General features: G+C 37.0%; 1 protein-coding gene across 1 annotated transcript in view; it reads left to right on the top strand.

The window, feature by feature from the left end:
• Window positions 1-22,286, top strand: part of LOC107195039 (CUGBP Elav-like family member 4) — a 158,928-nt gene that overhangs the window by 106,539 nt on the left and 30,103 nt on the right. The window lies entirely within an intron of this gene.

The following is a 22,286-nucleotide window of genomic DNA, read 5'->3' as shown; positions in this document are numbered from 1 at the left end:
CGCGCCTGGATAAATACTATCTATCAGATTTTTTACAGAATTTTTGCGCGTCATTAAAGAAGGAGAATAGAGGAAAAACCGATAATCCGAATTTTTCCTATTACTATCCTCCTGATCGAGATAAAGGGTTGAAACTTGGCACAGACTATTTTTTCTTGACAAGCTATCTAATGGTATATTACAAGTCAAAATCGATCTAAGGGCACTTTTACCCCCTTATCCTGCTATACTTCATCAAGTCGCCTGCTTCAGAATGTGATCAGTCTGCCTTTCTAGTGCGGACAGTTTCTACTTGTAAGTAACAGCCGGAACAAGTACAGTAAGGTGGAACTTATCTATACTCGGCGAACATTTTTGTGAGATTTTTTTGGGACACCCCCTAGAATTATACTACTAGATGAGAAAATAATCTGTGCAAAATTTGAGAACGGTCAGACTTTGAAAATTTTTAATTTTTGTAGCACGTTTTTCTCCATTGTAACGTATCGTTAGTAGTCATGTTCGTATATCGTTGGATTTGTTTTTTACCCTCTATAAACGCCAACACAAGATCGTATATGAACGTACTGTCTATATACGCACATAATTTACCTGTGTTAAGCAGGCTATACATGGTGAGGTTTACCTCGAGGCCTGGTCTCATGAGGTCGTCTCGCGTTAAGGGAGCTGGGTCTCTCGAAGCCGCCTTGTAATCTGTAGCGGGATGATAGGGACCATGCCAAACGCATGGGCGAAGGTTCCCGAAAGAACCTTCGGGTGATGTGCGTGAGTGAGAAGGCTGAGAAAGAGTCACAGGCGTCCCGAATGCGACGAGAGCAAGCGACAGCAAAATGTATATGTACCTAGTATTAATTTTCACTGCACTATTTCAGTTTAGTTCAGAATTATCCATAAAGGTGCCGTTCCTTGAAACCGAATATCCTACAGTAGTACGTACAGCTTCGAAGCAATGAAATATCATTTATATGTGAAAAAAGGTTAAAACTATTATGTAAAGAAAGAAAACGGCCTCAGCGAAAGCTTGGTTAGCATCTTTTATCCATTATGTGTGATCCGCGAGACAAAAAGCAATGAAATTGCCACCAATATTTATTGCACCAATAAAAACATTATTAAAACGGTATTATATACATTTCGCTTTCTGTGATGAGATATGCGTGTTAAACGCGACATCGTACGTGTTCCGGCCTGGGCGTGCTGTGTGAGCAAGGGGCGTGGCTTCCGTGCAGATAACTGTAGCGCGGGAATTGAATGCCTACCGATATCGCTAAGAATAACGGAGATAATTAACATAACCGTAAAGTGCGTATATCCAGCCCACACTATATGCAGCTGCGTCGCACAGCTGTACGGTCGAGTGGTGGGTAAAACGCTATTGTACCTGGTCACCGATTCCTGTACGGTTCCTGGAAATTTAGCCCTCTACAGCCCTAACTCGTGCGGAAATCGAATGTCTACTGTATGTTCTTTTACTAATGATATGGAAATACTATGGAATAAAAATACTTTTTTTTTACATGAATCGATTCTTCTAAACATGCTGCGTAATAAAGTATTAAGGCGTTATGTCAAAAAGTTAATTCGTGACATATTTTAGTGGCAAATGTCTAGCTTGGTTAGCATGTCTTACCCATTACGTGTGATTGTCGAGACAAGAAGCAATGAAATTGCCAGCAATATTCATTCCACCGATATTCATTGCACAAATAAAAACATTATTAAGACAGTATTATACAGGGTATTTCACGTAACTTGACCACCTGAAATATATCGCTTATTTTGTATGATACAAAAAATATCAGGGGAGAGAAATATTCTGTTCGAAGGCGCCAATACGGTGATGGGCCGAATTTTTTTCTCAAGGTCATTTTTTTCGAGATTTCAAGGTCATCGAATTTTTTTTTAATGGGACTACATATTTTCACTACAATACTCTTATAGCATATAAAAAAACAAATCCAACGAGGTGCAATATGTTGACCTTCACGTGACCTTTAGCGAAAAAATCATGAAATGTTTGTCAGTAAGCTCAGTACGCGTTCGGGGACGGTAAATGAAGGAATTTCAATATCATTGGAACAGTCTTTAGTTAAATCTTTATTTTAGAAGGTATTCAAAATGTGCACCATGAATCTGGATACATTTTTGGAGGCGGTAAATAAATTCTTGCTGTACATTTTTAAGTTGCTCTGCAGTAATTGATCTACATTCATGTAGAACCCTTTGTCTCATGTTTTCTGCCGATGAAAGGAGAATACGAATGTCTGTTTACAAGCACCAGAGACAATTACACGGTACACTCTTCCAATGAAATTGAAATTCCTTCATTTACCGTCCCCGAACGCGTACTGAGCTTACTGACAAACATTTCATGATTTTTTCGCTAAAGGTCACGTGAAGGTCAACATATTGCACCTAACGTTGGATTTGTTTTTTTATATACTATAAGTGTATTGTAGTGAAAATATGTAGTCCCATTAAAAAAAAATTCGATGACCTTGAAATCTCGAAAAAAATGAGCTTGAGAAAAAAATTCGGCCCATCACCGTATTGGCGCCTTCGAACTGAATATTTCTCTTCCATGAAATTTTTTCTATCATACAAAATAACCAATATATTTAAGGTGGTCAAGTTACGTGAAATACCCTGTATATGTATATTTCGCTTTCTGTGATGAGACAGGAGATATGCGTGTTAAACACGACGTATGTGTTCCGGTCTGGGCGTGCTGGGCGACAGAGTAGGGGGTAGGCACACGTGTGTGAGAAATACGTGTGAGCAAGGGGCGTGTCTTTCGTGCCGATAACGGTAGCGCGGGAATTGAATGCCTACTGTAATTGGGATGGCTTGATAAAACGACATCTAACAGCAGCACCCACAAATAAATTCTGTTGCCTCATATTGATTTTTTATGTTATAAATTGATCCATTTTATTTATTAAGCATAAGTTATAAAACAAAGACAAATCTGAAAACTGTAAATTTTTGAAAATGAAAGAACAAAACTTGTGTTATACGACTTACATTTGTAAGTCCCATTTATATTCAACACTTAATAATTATAATATGAAGATACATATACAAGGTGTAACAAATATGTTGTCCGACCCGGAAATGGGGCACTCGAGGGGTGAATTGGAACAAGTTTTTCCTTAGCAACAATGTAATCTGAGGCTTCGTTACTGATATATTAACGAAAAACCCCGACCAATCAGACCACGAGTTTGTCAGCTGATTTCCTGCGGTAACGCTGCCTACCAGTCGCAGCGCGTAGCCACCGCTAGCGCGGGAACTCGACTGGTAAACTCGCGCTCTGATTGGTCGGGGTTTTTCGTTAATATCTCAGTAACGAAGCCTCAGATTACATTGTTGCTAAGGAAAACCTTGTTCCAATTCACCCCCCGAGTGCCCCATTTTCGGGTCGGATATTTTTGTTACACCCCATATATTGGAATTCTCAACGCAATATACAGGGTGTCTCAAAAATGTGTCGACTCCCGTACATGAGGGGTTTCTGGGGTGATTTGAAACAACTTTCTCATTAGCGAAAATGTTATCCAAGGCTTTGTTAACGAGATATTAACGAAAAACCGCGACCAATCAGAGCACGAGTGTGCCAGCCGAGTTCCCGTGGTAACGTTGGCTACCAATCAAAGCGCGTAGCTCGGCTCATTGCAGCAGCGGCACACGCCACACGACGTACATCACGATAAACATTATTTTTTTTATTTTAATGTTCCCGAAGTCGCTCAAAATTTTTGAAAATCGCATTTTAAAGCTGAAGTTTCGAGAAATCCAATGATATTTTTTCCGAATTGATTACATTTTCGAATGCCGATTTAACACCGTTCCAACATGGGTGGGAACGGTGTTAAATCGGCATTCGAAAATGTAATTTTACTTATAATTTTATTTACTAACAAAATAACAATTCCCTGTGCGTTTTGATGTGGAATGGCTCGTAAGTGAGTCGCACGCTCGACGATTACGGTTGGTCGATCGTACCACTCGCACCCTCGCACCCCATTTTACTTGAATAAGGTTTAAAAATACGTCAAGTTTTGAAGGAGGCCAATTACACTCTGCTTATGATAATCAGATTTATACGCATCAGTTTCTTTAATTGTTGATTATTTATAAAAGAACTGCTCAATGGAAACCAAGAGAAGGTGTTGGGCTTCTTTCATCAAGTAAAGATAAAGATTTGGTAGGATAAATAGCATAGATAGAAGCATTGTAAATAATGAACTTCGGCAACAGAGCGGCAATGTATAGCACTGCAATCATAGCAGGAAAGAATGCGGTCGAAGTTATTACATTACGCTGAAAATACAGCCATTTTACACATGTTTAACGCAGATGTAATTAATTTTGGAATATCTTTGTAGTTCATGAAAATATTTCAATTACTGCGATATGCAGCTGTTGTTGTTTGAACCGCAAGCAACATTAATTTTACGCACTGATGGATTATACAATACTCTTTCGATTACGAACTAGCAATGTATTAAATCCTACTTTATCTGTATGACGGGCCTGTTTTAAAAATGCATCAATTTACCTAACCCTTGTACAGCGAATGCAGGGTTATTTTTACTCATCTGTAGCAATCCCGTATTCTTTGTAGGTATAGTAGGTGATACTGCTTTCGTGGAGCAAACCCCCAACTGATTTTACGACTAGACACTTTGCGGACGACCGAAGACCCATAGATGAAACCACAGTCAGGTATACGTACGGCTCTTATTGCGGTTCCACCAATGAGCCTTCGGTTACCGGCAAAGTGCCTAGTTGTAAAATCAGTCGGGTGTCCGCTCCACGAAAGCGGTATCGTCGACTATACATGTAAATGTTACAACAATATAATATTCAACCCACCTTCGTTTCAATAGAATTTCAGGTACACAAAACCAATTTCATTGTTATACATACAAGAAAGAAACGTAATTATTCAGGTAGATAATTTTCAGTAGTCTCTTATATTTACAATACATATGAACAATGCTATTTTTTAGACTTTTAGAATTGCCATCTGCGCTTGTGATACGTTCATTCTAACCCAGCCAAATATTTTCTCTATTCGGTATCCACGTGAAACGTTTACCGGAGAGTTGCTTGCATTAGGGGTGGGCGATTAAGTGGTACGACGGCACCATATATACTGGGGATGCTCAAGGGTACACGGTAACCGGCCGCAGGATGAAAACGCTCGGCTCGAGGAATGTTCTTGTGATGATTAAAGCCTGTTAAACCGAGGGATGCGCGTATTGCGTTGGAACCCAGCAGATATGAGGGATCTGCCGGAGTATTCCAAGGACTCTCCACATCGAAGGAGAAGGAGCAAAGGAGGACCTGGCGAAGAAGGGGAGGGGCACTCGAGTCGCGTCCTTGTTGAACGAGAACATTCTACTAGTCCAGTTGAATTAGACTTCAAAACCGTCATTTTAAAATATAACTCTAATTACTTAGAAATTGTATTACATTAGAAATGAAATGTATACGGTTTAGACTCATGAATAAATAGTGGGGAACATTGTTAAAAAAATTCAAAAAGGTTTGGAAAACATGTTTTTCGCTTGGAGAAGAAAATGTAATGTTTTAGAGAAAAAGAGGTCAAATAGAAAATGTAGGTATGTATTAGAAATACCTATAAAGTGGGATATAGTACGTTACAATCGGTCCACTGTAAAGTTGCAAAGAATTAAAACTGTCGAAATAGGCTGTTTCTTCAGTTGTTTAATACTCGAAGCGATTTGACTATAGATGTTTGAAATTTTAAGAGAATATGTATGGCCTCCATTACTGTTAAGAAGTGTGCCTTCCAGACTTAAGTATTTACTCGTTTTTACAAAAAGTCATCAGTCAAAAGCGACTTCGAAGAAGTTAATTTCGACATCTTTGGCAAGACGGATAGCAAGCAGCGGGTGTGTGCTCTATAGCTTGAGGGTTGTACTATCACGTACACTTCCAGATGAAATGAATTTTTCAAATTAAGCCACCCAAAGATGGCTTCAAAGAGTGAGTATCTTTTTTTCTCGTAAACAATTTGAATACCTTCTTCAATTTCGATTCTATCGAATTGCTGCATAGATCATACGATAACTGTTATTTTTCTACCAATGTTATAATAAAATATTCCACTCCACATTAACCAAGAGCCGAGATAATTTTTTTTTTAAAAGTACAATCATGAAGGTCGCAATGAATCTGTTCCTCAAAAAGGACGCCCACGTCTTCTTGATAGCCGTAATAAGCGTAAATTATTCGAAAAGTGAAAATCAATCCAGGATTAAGTGCTCCTAATTTAAATGCAGAATAATTTCAAGAATCTGGAAAAACAGTACATGTGGATACAGTTCGCCATGTTTTAGAAGCTAGCTATAATGGTAAAGTGGCTCGTAATAAAGCCATACATAAATGAAATCAATCGAAAGAAAAATACAACATTCCCCAAAGAATCTATTTTTAAAACACAGTCGTGGTAAAATGATGTAATCTTTTCAGACGAAAGTCAGTTTCATGTTTCTGGTTTTAACAGACGAAAATCAGTGTGGCGTAAACCGAATAAACAATTCCAAATAAATAATACCAAACCGACGGTGAAACACAGTGGCGGAGGCTTAATGGTATGAGGCTGTATTTCAACTGCCGGAGTAGGAGAGTTAGTCTTTATTGGTGAAATTCTAGATAAAAACGAATATTTGGACATATTAAAACAAAATTTCAGAAAAAGTGCAACGAATATGGATATACAAAACAGTTTTAAGTTCTATCAAGATAATGATACGAAACATAAAGCAAGAATAGTTCAGGAATATTTATTATATAATTGTCCAAAAGTGCTCCATCCTCCGCCACAGTCACCGGATTTAAATCCAATAGAGAATTTATGGGATTTGTTATATCGTAACATTCCGACGAGATCCATAAAAACAAGAGTGGAATTAAAAATACGACTGACAGAAGAGTGGAGACGTATTACTTAAAATTATTTACTGAAAATTATTTCAAATATGCCGACACGGTTAAAACATGTTATTAGACGAAAGGAACATTCAACAAAATATTAAAATTATTATAATTTCGTTCGCAAGTGTCTATATATGGTGAAAAACGTTATACAATTTTACGTTTCCGAATATTTTTTCTACATCAATATTGGGTTTAATTTCATTTATGATTTATTATGCAAGAAACAATAAAAAATGGAGTAATTTATCTGACATATTTGGAAACTAGAATATGTGTTTTAACCTATCACGGACCAGAAAATTTGATAATCACATTTCAAGTAAGTATAGCTATATGTAGAGCAATAATTACGCAAGTACCATGGTGTCCGAATATTAAATCCAGCAATTGTACCTACATTTTCTATTTGATCTCTTTTTCTCTAAAATCATTACATTTTTTTCTGCAAGCGAAAAGCCTTTTTTTTAAACCTTTTTGAATTTTTTTAACAATGTTCCCCATGAGTCTCAAACGCATACATTTCATTTCTAATGACTTTCCGAACATTTTCATGTAAAAACATACCTAATTAGAGTTATTTTTTTAAAAAAGTCTATTTTGATTAGACTATACCTATAGATTAGATTTCTCTGTGTGCGGCTAAAGATGCTTTCTTCGAAGCATCGAGCCTCCGTTTTTTGTTCCTGACAGACACGATTACAAACATGCCGAAATGTCGAATATTCAGCGAGACAAACGATAGGAAGGAGGCACGTTTACTCTTCGAAGATTTGTATATTTCGAAACCTTTCAAAAAGCATAGAAGATCCGATTTCGTGATTCCAAACCAGCTTCATGGGAATCGTGGTATACATAAAAATTCGTGGGCCATTATGTTTTACTAGGCTTTAAACTTATATCGGAGAGCTACCTGGCTCCGTGTTTTCTTCACGTACGCGCCTAACTGCCGATAGTAACGTAAGAACGATCACGATCAGACATGATTAAACGTACGAAAACATTTTACGAGCTTCGATGTTGTACTTTGGTCTACATACGTATCTCAAACATCTCTGTATGCAGTTTAGTTCTCCTTTATATTCGGTTCAGAGTTTATTATCGTTATTCCGATCGAATTGCTACTTTAGTAGTGGAAGTTTATACTACTGAAACGTACATCAACAAGGATGATATCCCCCGTCGGTGTAACATCAATGAGAGTAAACATACATACTTCGATCGAAATCAAATTTAAAGATTTACTAAGTTTGTATGTATCAGCGAAGTACGGTTAACATTTCTATTATTGCTGCGTTAAATTCTCTCGAATCTGAAATTTTATTTTCGGTGTACATCTTCGATCCTCTCCTTACAAGTATCCCAGCCTTTTGTGATTTTTCCTTCGCTATAACAATATTGCACCATACTTATATGAAATAGCGCGATGTAATAATATTAATTATCCTCCATGAAAGATGAATCTAATTCTATTCAGATATTCTAGTGAATATCATATGTCAAAGGTCATAAACTCTGATTTAGTGGACCGACAGATCATAACTCTTCGCTTCGGGTACTTTCCCGATTTCTGTGATTAACAGCTTGGCCTGTCAATACTTTAGTGTTTCTTCTGGCAAAGAAATTACTACTTTATACGACTTCAGTTCTGTATTGTATTTTTCACTTTGAACTCATGAACTGTATAATATGATATACTCTGCTGGAATATGGGAGGCTTCCTCGCGTAGCAACTAAATTCGGTATATGTTCTCGACAATCACAATTCGATTTTCTCATTATTAGAGTTGTAATATTTAATTACATTTAGTGTAAGTATGAAGTTGGAATAGATTTGTTCCAATAACAATGTAATTTACTGCTTATGCGAGATAGCGACTTTTTATAGTGTGTATGAACATATTACATACTTCCTTGATCCATTTCAAAATTATTTTATATTAGTCGTGTTGTACGATTATCTAAGGACTTTAATGTTAAGGAGGAAGGATTTTGATGTGAGCTGTCATAATTGTTTTGCATAGCAAAATTGATAAAAAAAATATCAAAGTAGTCGGATTATGTAAATCACATGTACCTATTTATTAGATTACCCTGTTCCTCGGTAGATATATGTATGAAAAATATTGCAACAATGAATTCCAGTTTCATAAAAAATCTAAATGCATTGCCAAATATGTATACTTCATGTTTCGTCACCTGTTTCTATAGTATTTAAGAAACTTCTATTTTTTAGTTTAAATACCGGGCCTCATGAAATTTGGATTTTTTTTTAAATTCCTTGTCTAGGAGCATTTCATCTAGTGATTCTATTACTTTAAATTTCATGTAGTAATCATTTAAATCAAATTGCAACGGATGTCATAAACGATTAATACATCACAACAAATAATATTACATCGAGTAGACATTTATACTAATCCTTTTTTTTGTTAATACTTTGAATTTGCTGCTTCTATCTTTAGAAAGTACTTCTAACTTGAAACAAAAATTAACATTGTAACTAAATATACGAATTTTTCGAAAACATTAAAATATTGTCTATCTTTCGGAAGCAATAGAATGGAACAGACAAAACTAAACAAAAATTAGTTTCCGTATGGGAAAATGTTGAATTTACATTTATACATATTGTAAAGTCTAGAGGATTCCATTTTGGTTCAATTTTGGAATCATGGGCGCGCTATCAACTGATCGATCATTAAACCCGGGTTATTACCGTAAAAAATTACTAGTCACGGAAATGCACAAACCCCATATTTTCATGTTTCTTTTGCTGGAAGCTCACAAAGCCGAATGATGCGATTTACGCTACTCGAATTGACAGCGTGTTCGCGCGTCACGCAGCGGGAAATATTTCTCCAGGGACTCAATATTTCTGCGGAGGTTCGCGGTCCCTCTCTCGCGGTATGTGTCACCCGGCGGAATGCGACCAAGCCGGCCTCACGCGTAGTTATGCCTTCTGAAGCGTGTGACATTTCTTGTCAAGGGCCGCGACACATGCTCGCGAACCGTCCTCGTACTTTCGCTACCGCGTGGCTTTGCAAACTCCTGAATGTCTCGTAATAAAAGCAAACCTACGGGAGAAGTGTTTTGCCACGGTGTCTGCTAAAGCGTACCAGGACGTAACAGCCGTTTCCAGCGCAAGAATTTCACGTAACATTGCTTTGTTTTTATTCTCGTCGTCTGCCTTCGGGCAACTATGGCGTCACAGAAATTAAGTGCTTCGAATGAAGAAACTCCCCACCATCATGTACTAAAGTCTATCCCTAAAATAAGGGAACTTTTTAAAGGTAACGAAACACAGGCAACTTGTGGCAAAAAATATTTTATTTTTATTAAAAATACATTCCTTCTGCGACGATATAGCGATTTGCCTGGTCAAGCCAATGTACCAAATGACTGCTCTGTGTACCTTTGAGGAAGTTGAATCCTTACTGGCCGTGTTAATGTCTTTTTTGGTCAATGGGTTCAATTTTTGGTCACCAGTCAATGTGTGAGGAACAACGAGTGTACAACCTTGCGAAATTTTAAATGCTCGGTCAAAATACGATAAATTTGGTAACCTCGGCTGAATTTTTCAACTATCAAACCAAAGATATTGGATGGATTGTAATTGCTTCACGCACTTTTTCGATGTTTTCTGATTTCCGTTCCTCAGCGACCTACCCGACCATTGTTATTAATGTCTTCTCGACCCGCCTCAAATCGTTTAAACCAGCCGTAAACTTGTGTACGTGATAAACAATTATTGCGACACTCTTTTTTCATCAATCAATGCGTTTCGGTAAATGCTTTTTACCAAGTTTAAAAAGGAATTTAATATTGGCTCTTTGTTCTAACCTTGTTTTTGAACTCCTGTACAGAAAGTATCATCATTTTGGGTACTACAACTCGACTTTTAATGATCCAAATGTCATAAAACTTTAACACAAAACTAGCTTCTATTCTTAAAAAATTCGGTTATTTTTATGACAGACCGTGTATCTACCGCCATGAAGTATAATACAAGAGCCAGAATCTAATAAATTTATTTTTGATAATCGGAAATATTTTTCTTCCGTTAAAACTAGTTCTAGCGAAGCAGCAACTACGCTTTCTAAAAATGATTTATTTGATAAATATTATGGCCACCCCTTCCACATGCTGTAATTGATATAATAGACATATTGATGTCGAACATTTCATATACAAAAATAAACATGTTTACATTTTAATACGATATACATTACATAACAGTATATTATAATCGAAGACCACAGGGGAAGAACATGATAAGTCAGATTATCCGTTTTTTTGTAAGGGAGTCATTTTAAAGTTAAAATACTTTCAAAATCTCAAACAATACAATGCTACGAAAACTGTTTTTTTATTTGGTATTAGGATTAATCACTCTCATGAATATTAATTATCGCCTTCTTGAATATAAAAAATATTGACTGTCACAACATTAGTTATGCCGTTGCCTTTACACAAAACTTCGTGGATTAATCAAGTTATTCGCTTGTTAATAATGTTTTTTCAAATAATCACTTGTTAGTTTACTTTTAATTAACATTTAACTTTTTAAATTGGGTTTTCCGTGGACTTATCAAATTATACCCTTGTCTCACTTGGACTTGTTATATTAAAATATTTCCCTGTACACCTGTTCTTAAAAGTCTTTGACCTAACAAATTGTCCTATAATATCGAGTCTGGCTCGTGTTGATGATTTCAAAATCGATTCAACACAGCAGAATATTATTTGGTTTTCTTTGAGTCGAAGTGAAATGCCACGTTGCTGGCATTAATATTTAACTTTTACAGTAAAATTACAGTTGCGATAAGAACAGAATTCCTTTCGTTTCTGGGAAACTATCGACAACAATGTAACCCTGGGGTCTACAGATGTGAACAAAATCATAGAGCACGGAGTTAAAATATTACCTTTTAGCTATTCAATCACATAAAAATCATATAGTCAACAAAAATGAACTTACCATGTCCCCCTGTGGTCTGTAACTATAAATACAAAAAGTATTTGTAGTGTTTCAAGAATATTTTATGTAAGAGTGTTTTGGTAGTACAGTCAAGATTGTTACATAATAAAAAAATATTAATGTGTTTCAATCATTTTCAACCCCTATCTAATTGCCTTAGATTTAATTGCGCTTTATGAATATTATGGCTAACAAGTAACGTATTAATTATCAATTAATTTTAACTGTTAATTCAAAAATTTGTTCTATATATTATTTAAAATAGTAACCACCTTTGAGTGGAGAACGATTACTTTTTTCATTTGCAATTATATTTGACCAATTCCACGTAATTGATGTCAAAAACGACGTAGAAAATGGGTATACGTATGTCGAAATTGAAGAAAGTTTTACTTGAAAATTCGATTTCTAATCCTTTACGCGAACTTTAAAGTTCGGTTAAATCGAGGGAGGTAGGACCGTGTGTTGTAAGTGTAGTACGTAGCATCAGTCGCAAGGGTAGCTCCCCGGCCTCGGTGGATGTTCCTTTCTCTTCGAGGAAGTGAGCGAAAAGTGGATGGAAGGAAATTGTCTCTGCATTAACGGAGGCTCGGAAACTGCTTCGAACATTTAATTAAAGACATTCCCTGAGTAATTCCCCCGGCGGCTTCGTAATTGCATTACTTTTATCTTCGGTACAACTGTTACTTGTTTGACGAGTCTTTCGTATCGGGAGTCGGAACAGGAGACTGGATCCCGTGGGCAGGTAAAAGTATGGTCAAGGAAAAAGAACCACGATCAAGCGTGAGACATAGAGGTCCCTCGATACGATTCCATTCCTCTTACAATATGGTTGTTTTTATGCAACGATTCTTAATATCTCTATTATCTTGATTAAATTTAAGTTAGAGTAAGTTAAACTCCAACGTCTTTGTGTTTTGGTTTGAAAGTAGTCAATCGTAAGGATAAATCCGTTCGTATTAACGTTGAATAAAGCGTGCCGAGAATCTCGGCTGGCAGACTCGCGCTCTGATTGGTCGGGATTTTTCGTTAATATCTCGGTAACAAAGCCTCAGATTAGATTGTTGCTAAGGAAAAACTTGTTCCAATTCACCCCCCGAGTGCCCCATTTCCGGGTCGGACAACATTTTTGTTACACCCTGTATATATCATACTTTTGCCATTATAAACACATAATACACACAAGTATTTTTATTTACAATAATTATCTTTACATTCTACTACAAGGATACCCTTCAACTAAATATTTATGAAATTATTATAGTCATTTTAATACTTTTACTGTATCTAGAATCATATACAGTAGACATTCGATTCCTGCGCTACCGTTATCTGCACGGAAGCCACGCCCCTTACTCACACGTACTTCTCACACACGTGTGCGTACCCTACTCTGTCGCCCAGCACGCCCAGGCTGGAACACATACGGTGTCGCGTTTAACACGCATATCTCATCACAGAAAGCGAAATGTATAAAATACTGTTTCAATAATGTTTTTATTGGTGCAATGAATATTGGTGGCAATTTGATTGCTTCTTGTCTTGCGGATCACACGTAATGGGTAAAACATGCTAACCAAGCTAGACATTTGCCACTAAAATATGTCACGAATTATTACCTTTTTCACATAATACCTTAATACTTTATTACGCAGAATATTTGGAAGAATCGATTTATGTAATAAAAGTATTTTATTCCATAATACTTCAATATCACTAATAAAAATAACATAATTAACTTTGAAAACTTAAGAGATACTCCAATTACGAAAAACTTGTTACTGCTAAGTAATAGCCCTCTTCATACTGAACAACTTCTGTGATTAAACTTTTTTGATATCTCTAAAAATGACGGAGATAATTAATGTAACCGTAAAGTGCGCATATCCAGCCCACCCTATACGTAGCTGCGTCGCACGTCTGAACGGCCGAGTGGTGGGGAAAGCGCTCGGGTAACTGGTCAGCGATTCCTGCACGGTTCCTGGAATTCTGGCCCTCTACAGCCCCGACTAGTGCGGGAAACGAATGTCTACTTACTGTATTAGAAACACAGCGCGAGTCATTTAAATCGACCCCTTAAAGGCAGCCGTCCATTTGAGAGTTTCTCGCGCGAGTTGCTCTCTAGAGCAGGGTTTTCCAAACTTTGTTCCGTTGAACCTAAATAGGTCTTCCGCAACAATTTGGAAAGGTTTTATCATCAGTCATTAAGTGCTTTATTTATTCATATATTTATGTTTATATTATATTATAGTTTTATATTTAAACAATTACTAAATAACATTTTTTTTTAATTTTTACTAGTAGGAATTACCCAAACTAAAAAATAAGCTAAGTGTTCCGTTAAAATTTCCGGGTTTGCGAAGTGTTCCATTGCAGAAAAAGTTTGGAAAACCCTGCTCTAGAGTACTGTCACGTTGTGTATCCATTTGGAAGTAGCTTCGAGGGTTTTTACTCTGAGATAGTCGCTAGAATGCCCGCCGAGGGCTTACTATCTGACAGAACTCTCAGAATCGTTTCTATCAGCTAGACTTTAGTGTGTAGTTAGAGATAGATTAGAACTGCAGTTTGTTTTTAACTAAGCGTAATTAAATTGTTGATTTCGTTTTTATTGTTTCTTGCATGACAGTTTTCGCACGAATACGAAATTGTTTTGTTTTCGGCGATCGACTGTTGAATAGAATATTATTGACTGTCGCGAGTTGCTCTCGGGAGTATTTCTCGCGAGTGGATCGCTCAACTGTATGTCAACTGTCTGTGTGTTTGTTGTATATCGTGACAGTACTCTCGAGCGCAACTCATCCAAGATACTCTCAAGTGGACGGCTGCCTTTAGAATATCTTCGAAATCGTTAAGGCTACTGTCAAATGATTCAGATAAAAGTTGAATTACGAAATTGAATTGGTTTCGAGGGGGTAACAATTTCATGTAAGTAGTTTTTTTGCAATTTTGAAATTAAAATATCTCCGAAACTAATAGTTTTTCGACATAAATAGCTAAACACTTTCTATAGAGATGAGGAGCTGTATGTCTCCCGGGAGTTAAAACTTGTCCCCACCACCGTCCACCGTTACCATGGAGTGACAGAAACAAGAGTCTGGGCTTCTTTGTTTCTACGAAGGCACACGGTGCAAAAGAAAGGGTGGAAGGGGAAACAGACGCGTGATATGTCCTTGCGCTCCCCAGCGCTCGTCTAATGGATTAAAGAATCTATGATACCCTAAAAAAAAACAAATTTGACCTTCATATGTCCTCTGCGCGTCCACCCACAAAAAAAAGAACTCAGGGTCAAACTAATGAGATTTAATTCTCCCCTAAAATCACTGAACTTTTATTGGAAACATTTCTCGGTCATCGACGGTTTCGAAGACTTTCGAGGGGATCGATTTAAATCATTCACCCTATCTAATATCATCATGAAGTCTATGATATATGTTGTATATACATACACACAAGACAATTTCTTTACCTAGACAACCACGAAAAATTAAAGATGGAAACATTTCTATAAACCTTATGGCATTAAAGACAATTAATTAAGGAAATATCATTATTAGCAGGGTTATTAAAAGAATTGCACAACAATATACGGAATGGATACCATTGGAGATGCGACAGAAGATATAGATATACACGCGAAACTATAATGAGACTTTGAGCGTTTGTGCCGCGAGTTTTAAAAAGACAACTTAAATAGTGCCGTGTACGGGATAAACATAACGAGCCAGAGAGTAAAAGCTTCAAACGTTTTCCCGGTAATATCGCTTGGGGAGGCTTTTCTTTTCGCGTGTAGTTCAGAACGGATCGGAATTAATGAACCGTAATCCCCCAATAATGAGGCTTCGGCTTCACTGGCTCTGATACGACCTCGGCACCCTTCTTACTCCCCTCACCACCCCCCTCCCCCTCCCATCCCGATCCCACCCTGTTTGTTGGCCTCTGTATATCGATGTACATATGTGCCCCCGCGTAACTGTCACATACGCTGCACGACTTAGCCGGATGACGGTACGTCGAGAGAAGGCCTTCCACGCTTCGAGGCTGTCGATGCGAGACAAATTATTTTCCTCAACAACACGCGTCGATGCTTTTCACCGAGTATAACGAGTTGTTCGAGCGGCCGGCTCGTAGCGAGAATACAAAACGTCTCTCTCCCTCTTTACGGCCGTTCTCGAACTTGTCGATATTTTTCTCGGTTTTACGATGGAGCGTCCCTGAATATTTTTGCCCCACGAAATTCTCCCGTCGCCAATGACCTTGACGTTGACGTTGCTGCCATCTCTCTTCGAAGTTCCTGGAAAATTGGGGTCGCCATGATAAACTGAGCGACTGAAAAATCTTCTCGCTTAATCATTTTATCCCGGTGAAACGCTTGTGAAGTTCTGTCGATCATTTATTTTTTCACATGTTTTAAGGAACTGTGCTTCGAACGAAGTTAGTTAAGTGTATCGATTATGACACGAAATACTGCCGGTTTTATGTAAAATTATCGTTATTTCAACATCACTTCGTAGAATTTCTTTTTACGCAGATTAATAAATTGACAAAGCGATTAACGGTACTAATTATACTATTCTAGAATAATTGATATAGGGATCTCAACGTGACTAGATTAACGTGCGTTACACATATATATGTTAAGCCATAATATAAAACGCGTTACTTTACGTAACGCACGTCGAGGTGATCTCAAAATATGTAGTAAGTCTTTCATTACGGACTAATAATTCATTTAATTTAAGAACAAAACTAAGAAGTTGAACTGAATAATTTAGACTAGAATTACATTAAGACTTAATTCGAATCAATTTTATATTTATGTATACATAGATTACTATGAACACGGTTTCTTATATTTCTTGGTAGACTTTAAATTACAGTAAAATAGATAATATAATAACACTACGTTCACCTATATGTATTACAGTACACGAGGAGCATCGATATCTTTTAACAATAAACAGTGTATTACAATTTGAAATTTTGCTACGTATATAATTTCTAACTACAAAAGTTACTATTGATTGACGTGCGTTGGCCACAGTCCACGTCGATATTTCTATTAAATCATCGAAATTGTTGGTATAACCTATCCGCGATATTACATTTTTTTTAACGACCACATTAAAGTTGAAGATATCTTAACTTCAATTCTTTTTAGGGTTTCGCCCGTACGAGAAAGAAAACAACACGTATGAATTTCACGAATACTCTTGATATTAGTTACCGTAATGCGGAAAGTTGTATCCAACCATGAAACCTGCATAACTTTTATGCTTTGTAAACTGTGGCCAGATGCTGGTTTCCCTGGAACGCCGCGGTTTTTCGCGCGTTTGGCCATATTCGACATGGCTGTAAACGAAACTTTTAATAATCGCGAGCCAGTGGGTGCACTTTCTCTCAAAAAAGCCTTTTCTGAACGCAATTCACGGGGCACTGATTGTATTTGTCGTTTACACGTGTGACCAACAATTTACAATTTGTGGTGCTCCTCATAAAATGCTCATAGGAGTGCTTCTCAACAGTACCAATAAGGAAAACTTTTATTGTTCCCCATCAGACTGGTAGGGGTTCTCGATAATAATTAATATTAACTGGTTATGTCTATATTACATTGCTCTGAATGATGTGTCTATTTTTATTCTATATAAAAGAAGGATTAACGTACTTGTGCCGAAAACTGGTTAGTTTGAAAGAGATTTTAATTATAATTTTACAACATATTATAATTTGCGATTCAATATTTCTTTTGTATGTTTTTACTCATGTTTACTAAAAACACCTTCATCGTACTGCACTAGAATCAATTAGGCCTACTTAATCTTAAAAAAAACACACTCTGTATATTAGAACTGTGTTATTTGTAACTTGCGAATACTCGTCCATTTATGATGTGTACAAACGTAAAGACATCATAGAATAGAAAATAAAAATAAATTTAATATTATTCATATTACAAAATTGTAAAAAACTTTTAAAAGTCTTATAGTCCTAAAGAGAAAAATATATTGATGTTCTACACTGGTCTTTATAAAATAGTATAAAAAACATGATTTAATTATTAAGTAATATAGTGTGGGGGACTGGAGTATGGCAGTAATTCACATGTTTGATTGACACCCAATTTATTGGACTAACTGTACAAGATTCTCGCGCGCGTGACAAAGTTCCGTTCCGTACTTTGATACAGCCAGACTGACCTCCTCCGTTGTTACGCGCTAGCTTAACAAGGGCGACAAGAAAAAAGATAGATGGAGTGAAGAGAAAGACAGAGGACGTAGGGGAGGACACCAAAAATGCCGGGAAACTTGGAGAAAGTGTCGAGATAGTAAAAAGGAGAAATCAGCGTACAGCAAGGACCGCACAAGCTGATCGCCAAATGTGCACGGACGCTAGACTTTCACGACACCCTAAGCAGGAAGTTAAAGTCGAAACAGAGAGTAAACATCGACGTAGAAAAACCTGAACAAAGAAGGACTTTTAGGAAAACTTTAGAATCCTAGGTGAACGTGGATGTAGGAGTAAGGTCTCGCCCGAACCTGGTTACCAAATGTGCATGACAATAATTAGACTCGCACGAGACCGCGAGAAACGCTGAAGAGAAAAAATGTACAGGAAACAGTAAAGCGAAACGAAATACCAGAAAAGTGAAAATTACAAAAAATCTAAACGAAAAGAAACAAGGACGTGGTGGCAGTCTTAAGGCCACCACAATAGTAACATAATTATGTTAAACAACTTCGTTAATGAAAATGAAGTTCATTGTACAGAGTATTGACAAGCCTAAAGAATAAAGAGTCTAATAAATCTATGACGAAGGCAAGAAGAATTTAGTAAATTCAGTATAGTATTAGAATTTCAGTAAATGCATCAACAGTTTAAGATATTACCATCCTTACATAAGCTCGCGCCGACATGCTCAACATTTTCACTGATAACGCGAAGATAACATATCGTCAGAAGCTGAAAGGCCGAGCTTTTCTCTGAAGCCACAATGACCAGTGGCCACCTGTTGCCTATCTATTCATATTTTAGGTATGGTGAGACAGTCATCGCCTTTTGTATCTTTATAAACGTCTTAAGAAGAATATCTTTCCACGTTGAGAAATTCCCGCCATAATTTCCTTCCTTGACAGCAATTCACACTTCGCACTATGCATCAATTCTCGTTTCAGCAACGTGTAAAAAGCAAACTCTGTATACATCAGTTTGATCAATTTGAACTAATATGTTATTTAGATTTTATACGAATGCAGAAAAATTCTGTATTTAAGTATTATAAACAATTTAAACGCTAAGGTATTTGTCTTCATATTTTTGATGAAATTCACTGTTCGTTTCAAAGAAAATTAAACAATTTGATTATCTTATCTATTATAGTAATCGTTTCTTACTTTAAAAAAAAAATAAAATTTGTATCTTACCTTTTCCTAGCCAAAATGTATGTATCATTTGGCCGATCGTTGTATTATTGATTAACGATGGGGATTATTAAATACATAGAAACCCTATTAGGACTTTTTTCGATCTTACTGACTGACGCGTGACAGTGGTCTCATTGTCGACCAACCAAACTATTTTAAGAATCTTCTACTTTTTACTGTCGATGACAATTTCTATGCGATTTTCATATTCTTTATGTTATTGTATACGCTCCGATCTCTAAAATGGAAGGCATTTATAATTGCTTCAAGCATCAAGTAAATTCAGGTCTGCTGCGGTACAGTATCTGATTTTCCACAAATACTGACAAGGAAAAGTCGGAAGCTCCTTTAATAATTATATCTACCCTCGATGTGACATAATTACCAAATTTTATGCGACTATGTGAATTTCCACGGGATGAGAAACGGGGTTGTTGCCAGAGAAAGTAAGAGATTCTACCAAATTATGGAGTCTTGCGTTATTGACAGTAATCCTATTGCTACAGTGCCGTTTCGTCTTATCGAAATTACGTAGTGGGATGTCAGACAAGAATATGAATTAAAATAAGTATTAGTAGTCATTTCATTCTAATACACTAATGCGTACATTCTAAACTATCGCTGTATCCTATGTGACCTGTTACAAATCTATGTAGACGTTTCATTGTGCCCCTCCAAAATTTTCAATGGTGTCAAACTCTTGAAAGACATTCTGAAACGTGTTGAGACTAATACTTGATCTCCGAAAAACAATATTCTTGAAATATACCGAACTGAAGACTTTTGAGGGAATCAAAACTCGGTGAACACGCGCAAAACATAATTGGTTACCTTTTATGCCAGTGTGTTAGTAATAATTCCCGCCTGAATGATCCATGTTCGATCGGTGTCGACATCTGTGTCCCTGGCCGATAGTTCACAGAGCTAAAACAGGTTAAGGGGTGGGTTACGTATCGACTAAGGCTGGAAACAATATATCAGCACAGACGAGATATACGAATAGACCTAACATGCAATGTAATTTTCTGTCCCATGCTTCGGGGGCGTCAGAAGCCACCGTACCTTTCAGTATTTCATTCCTTGCTAGCGAAACCGGGGCAATAAGTGTGTATGCATCGCTATATGCAGTCATGGGTGGTGTGTGCTGTGCGTTATCACGGAGTCGAACGTAGTTCCTAAAATCGGAAACTTTTATGTAGAGGTGCGCTCGAACTAGCGTGATTTTCATGGGACACCAAGTCCCATAAGATGTTAGGTCTATTCTTACCTATATCTCGTCTGTGATATCAGTCAAAAGGGCTGGTTCGGACAGCTATCCTGTTGAAACAACTTTTACTTCAACGAATGGAGGACGGCGACGACATACGCGAACACGTGCGAAAATTCGTCGATACAATCAACAAACTAAGCGAAATGGATGTTGATATAAATGCGGACTTGCAAGCCATAACGCTTCTGTATAGTCCACCGGCCGGTTTCAAAAATTTCAGGTGCGGGATCGAGTCCCGCGACGAGATACCGTCACCGGAAACGCTTCGTGTGCAAGTATCGAAGACAGCGACGCGCGTAAAAACGATGTTCGAGTTTCGATGCATAAGGCGATGTTTGCGAGACGAGTCGATGCACACGAGCGACGCGACGTCGCAGCGACTCCGTATCGGTGACTGTACGATTTAACAAACGGGCGATATGATGGCGCTGCGATCGCACTGCGACTTGATGCGTTAATGAACGAAACTATTTTATGCGTGGCGGCAGCAGTTAGGAAATATATATCGAGGTTACAAGACAAAAAAGTATGAAAAATATCTTTCGGTTGTATTATTTGCAATAGTAGATGCTAATTATACGTTCACTTGTGAGTCATTCCACGTCAAAACGCATAGAACTGCGGTCAGTCACCTATTTTGTTGAAATTTACAGCATTTGTTGATAACCACGAAAAAATGAACCATGTCAAATTATAGCTTCTAAACTCGAACCGTTTCCGAGATATCTAATGTCAAATTTTTGAAAAATCGGACGAAGTCAGTCGACACGACATCACTTCAACGAGAATATTTTGGTTATTTTTAAACATAGAGCATTGATGTCGCTCTCAATTTAAAACTAAAGAAACGCTTTGTCTGTCTGTACGCACAAAATTTTCTTTATTGTTGATAAATACAATAATAATTTAAGTTACATTTTCAAATGCCCATTTGACACTGTTCCCACTCATCGATCAATTTGGAGAAAATACCAATGGATTCCTTAAATCTTCATTTTTAAAATACGCTCTTAAAAAGATAATGCGATTTTGGGAATATGTAAAAAAAAGTTTACCATGATGTACGTCGCGTGACGTGTGCTGATGCCGCGATAAGCCAAAAGTTGTATCGCTTTCCCGATATGCACTTACTTATCGTAATATGTAGAAAAATATGTGTATATTCTGCGCTACTTAAATTTTATTATCAAGAGTTGTGTTACCTATCATATTTATTTGGAAAATTAATGTCTTTTCCTTACTTCTGTAACTGATGATTTGCATTTGTAATTAGTAATTAGCAAAAATATACAAACTGAAATGGGAATCAAAGAACATCAATATTTACAAACATTTTAAGGAAGCTATTAAAATATATTAATATGATAAAATCAAATTGGAATCTCAACTTCACGTGGCAACTTTTGGCGGCGTATATCATGGTAAATTTTTTTTTACATATTCCCGAAATCGCTCCATCTTTTTGAAAATCGTATTTTAACACCACATACCACTCGAGAACACACAAATTTTCGCAGACTTGGTCTTCGAAAATTTCTAGACATCGGAATGTTGTGGTTGGTTTATGTTTCTGGCGCTTTCCTACGTCGCGTCGCGGATGTAATGCACGTGGCGCTAATGAGTAATGACCTGGAAACGTTCGTTA

This window comes from Dufourea novaeangliae, unplaced genomic scaffold (assembly GCF_001272555.1).
Source record: "Dufourea novaeangliae isolate 0120121106 unplaced genomic scaffold, ASM127255v1 scaffold40, whole genome shotgun sequence".
Lineage (NCBI taxonomy): Eukaryota > Metazoa > Arthropoda > Insecta > Hymenoptera > Halictidae > Dufourea > Dufourea novaeangliae.
The sequence above is the reverse complement of the archived record's forward strand: the minus strand, read 5'-3'. Positions and strand labels throughout refer to the sequence as shown.